Source organism: Protobothrops mucrosquamatus, unplaced genomic scaffold (genome assembly GCF_001527695.2).
Source record: "Protobothrops mucrosquamatus isolate PMUCROS unplaced genomic scaffold, P.Mucros_1.0 scaffold53, whole genome shotgun sequence".
NCBI lineage: Eukaryota > Metazoa > Chordata > Lepidosauria > Squamata > Viperidae > Protobothrops > Protobothrops mucrosquamatus.
The window spans coordinates 444,510-449,112 of NW_015386434.1; positions in this window are offsets into that span (position 1 = coordinate 444,510).

Genomic DNA, 4,603 nt, shown 5'->3' on the forward strand with positions numbered 1-4,603 from the left:
AGATGATAGATAGATGATAGATAGACAGACAGACAGATAGATAATTATAGATAGATAGATGATAGATGATAGACAGACAGACAGATAGATAATTATAGATAGATGATAGATAGATGATAGATAGATGATAGATAGATGATAGACAGACAGATAGATAATTATAGATAGATGATAGATAGATGATAGATAGATGATAGATAGACAGACAGATAATTATAGATAGATGATAGATAGATGATAGATAGATGATAGATGATAGATAGATGATAGATAGATGATAGATAGACAGACAGACAGATAGATAATTATAGATAGATAGATGATAGATAGATGATAGATAGACAGACAGACAGATAGATAATTATAGATAGATAGATGATAGATAGATCTATAAAAAGCTCTTCTCCGGGGAACCCTACCTTTCCATTCTTCTCGGCATACATTCCAAGATATTGTGTGGGTTTGTGTGTGGGGGGCAGGGAAGAAGGTCCTATTTTCCAGGAGGGACGATTTGCGAAGAAATGTCACACACACACACACACACACAACCCGATCCTGGGATTGGAGCAACCCTAAGGACCCCCCGCCCCTTCCCCTCAGTCTTCTCGGCCTGCCGACCAGACGTTCCCCCGGGAAGCCCCAAGCCCTCCTCGGCGCCTCCAGCGCAGCTGCGGCCCCGACGGGCTCTCCCAGCCCGGCTACCGAGACTTCCGGCGGGGCCCCTAGAAATAAGAAAAGTTTTACAAACGACTTCCGGCACAAGGCAGGAAAGCCGATCAAGCCTCGGAGGTCTGTGTGCGTGGGGGGGGGAAGGAGGAGGAGGAGAGAAAGCGGGCAGGCGCCGATCTGCCCACCCGCACCTCTATGATCAAGGGCTCCTTTCTCTCTCTCCCCGGAGAGCCTTCGAGAACCCAAAGTTGCCCAGACCAGACGATGCCGGAAGTGTCTGTAAGGGCGGCGGGGGGGGGGCGGGGCTCGTAGAGCCGAGAAAGGAGGAGAGACGCCAAGAAAAAAGAAGAAGCAAGAGGAGGAGGAGGAGGAGGAAGCGCCAGAAAGGAGGCGGGGAGAGGCGTGGCCTTTCGACTCCCCCGCCTCCCCTCTCGCGGCGTCCAATCCGGAGAGGCGGTGGGCGGCGGCGCGCGGGCGGCGCGGCCGCTGATTGGCCGCGCGCCGGGGTCAGCCCAGGCCCGCTGACCCCGGAGGGAAGGAGCGGAGGTGGCTCCTACTCCATCAGTCAAGTCAGTCAGGGCAAAGTGGCTCCCTTTCCTGCTGCCTGCCTGCCTGCCTTCGGCGGCCGCCCCGCTTTGCTCTGCCCGCCGCCCCGGGCACCCCCTTTCCCTCCTTCCCCTGGCTTCCCCGGCAGCCGGAAGGGAAGCGCCCGCGGGGAGGGCCGCGGCTGGGCTGGGCCGGGCCCTGAAGCGAAGAGACAGAGAGAGAGCGAGCGCGCGAGGGAGGCGGAAAGACAGACAGGTAACGGCCGGCGAGGAGGGAGGGGCTTAGCGAGGCTCCGCCCCCCAGAGCAACGGGGGGCGCTGGGGGAGCCACGGCGCCTGGGGGAGGGGGCAGCCTCCCCCTCCGGGGCGCCCCCCACCCACCCACTGCCGGGGCCGGGGGGTCTCTCTGAAACTCCCACGACCCTGGGTTGGGGTCTGCACGGTGCACCCCGTTTCCCCTGCAGAGACTGGCAATCCCCTGGCCCGCCCGAGCTGGAGAATCTGGGCTGAGCTGGGGGCAAACTAGCCAGGATGCGGCGGTTGAGGCTGGGACGAGGTCGGGGAGGACTTGGGTTTTATGTTGCAGCTTTGGTTGGGATGCGTGGTGGCCTCTCCTGTGGAAGCAGCAAGGGAGAGTCTACCGCGGGGGTCTCCAAGCTTGGCCCCTTTGATGACTTGTGGACTTCAGCTCCCAGAATTCCTCAGCCAGCGTTCTGGGAGTTGAAGTCCACAAGTCATCAAAGGGCCAAGCTTGAAGACCCCTGGTCTTAAGTGTGAAAAACGGTCATAAGTCACTTTTTGGGGTGACTTTGCAAATGTAACCATTAGACTAGGTTCAATGTCTACATCAGGGGCCTTCAAGCTTGGCCCTTTGATGACTTGTGGACTTCAACTTCCAGAATTCCTCAGCCAGCGTTCTGGGAGTTGAAGTCCACAAGTCATCAAAGCGGCCAAGCTTGAAGACCCCTGGACTTAAGTGTGAAAAACGGTCATAAGTCACTTTTGGGGGTGACTTTGCAAATGTAACCATTAGACTAGGTTCAATGTCTACATCAGGGGCCTTCAAGCTTGGCCCTTTGATGACTTGTGGACTTCAGCTTCCAGAATTCCTCAGCCAGCGTTCTGGGAGTTGAAGTCCACAAGTCATCAAAGGGCCAAGCTTGAAGACAGGCCCTAGTCTTAAGTGTGAAAAACGGTCATAAGTCACTTTTTGGAGTGACTTTGCAAATGTAACCATTAGACTAGGTTCAATGTCTACATCAGGGGTCTTCAAACTTGGCCCTTTGATGACTTGTGGACTTCAACTCCCAGAATTCCTCAGCCAGCGTGCCTGGCTGAGGAATTCTGGGAGTTGAACTCCACAAGTCTTAAAAGGCCAAGTTTGAAGATTCCTGGTCTATAAGGAGGTTCTCCATCATCCTGGTCATGGTTGTCCCAAAGGTTCTCCCCCCTCCCCCCTGGACTTGAACACTTTCACTTCTTCAAGAAGCTTCTTCAAAACTGGGAAGAAAAACGGAAGAAAAAAAATGGGAGCCAGCCATGGAGTCAACCAATTGCCTCAATGCCTTATCTGGACCCAGGTTTAGGAGTCATGTCAGCATGCTGTGGGAATCTAGGGCATCGGGTTAATGGAGTGAACCAGGGTCAAGCTAAGGATTGAGTATCTTGGGAGGAGGGCAGAGAGGATTAGCTCATGTAAGTTGTGTGTGTCTTCAAAATGCATTTAATAACCCCTGGTTATCTGAACAGTGGTTTTTCTGATTCACTTGTCTGGCATCACCCAACATAACGGAACCACGTTCAGGTCTGGCATGCTCTGGGGACCTTCTTGTTTAGCACACCTTTCTCCCTCCATCCCCATTCCCCCCCTCCCCCCAAAAAAAACCCTTAGTAAACCAGCACTTATGTTAGTACTGATAACAGAGTGCAGGCAGTTTTCATCTGGGTACATCCTGGTAAAGATATTTCTAGTGTTGTGCAGAACATTGTGAATTTGAAACACTTCGAGCTCAGCACACTGGCTTCAAGTTAGAAATGCTGTGTTTTGACTCTTCCGGGTGTGTTCTCTCCGAGTTTTAAATATTTCCAGTTTGAACTCAAAACTGATGTGTTTGGGGCTTTCCATGATTCTAGAATGCTTGGGATAGTAGAGAGCATTGGAAAGCCCGTTTTGAACTGAGAGTAGTCATTTGAAACTGAAAACAGGGCAATTTGAAGTTAATTTTTGTGTTTTGATGTAGTAGTTAAGGCATTTGGCTAGAAACAGGGAGATCATGAATTCTGGTCTTGCCTGAGGCACAAAGACAGCTAGGTGATTTTGGACCAGTCACTTTCTCTCAGCCCTAGGAAGGAGGCAATGACAAACCACATCTGAAAAACCTTGTCAAGAAAACAGTAGGGACATGTTCAGACAGTTTCTGAGGATAAGACACAATTGAACGGAAGAAAAAAAATTAAACTTATTTTTCCATCATAGGTCTGTAAAATAATAGAATACAAAGAGTAGAAATATTTTGGATATCATGTAGTCAAAACCCTGCTACAACATCCCTATCAACCATCCAGTTTCTGTTCAAATACTTCTCATGACAGTATGTTCTATTGTTGAAGAACTCTTATTAGAAATTAATCCAAATGCCCAACTGGAGTGTTTTTAATTTAAGTCCATTGTGCTTCGTCATCAGGAACAACTGCAACAATCCTGCCCAGTTTTCTACATAATCCTTCATATATTTGAAGACCACTATCTTGTATCAGGTCTCCATGTTACACACAGTCAATGACTCCAATCATTCAATCCTCATTTCAGTTGCTCCACTCTTAAGATTCTCGATTTGTCAATGTCACTCCTAAAATGCTACATCCAGAACCGGATGCAATATTTTAGGTATGGTTTGACCAACCTTTCTTTGTTTAGCACCTTTTTCCTGATTATGTGGCAGGAGTGTGTGTTTACTGGATTGATTTATTAATTTATTTGCATGGATTTGCATAATACTTTAAATCACAAACCCATGCAAATAAATTAATAAATCAATCAAGTAGTCTATATAAAATGGTAAACACATACATATTCAAAACCCATTAAGGGTTAAATTAACCATACTTAACATTAATACGGCATCCAGTTTTGGTCACCGCGATGTAAAAAAGATGTTGAGACTTTAGAAAGAGTACAGAGAAGAGCAACAAAGATGATTAGGGGACTGGAGGCTAAAGCATATAAGGAACGGCTGCTGGAATTGGGTATGTCTAGTTTAATGAAGAGAAGGACGAGGGGGGACATGATGGCAGCGTTCAAATATCTCAGGGGTTGCCACAAAGAAGAGGGAGTCAAGCTATTCTCCAAAGCGCCTGAAGGCAGGACAAGAAGCAACGGGTGGAAACTG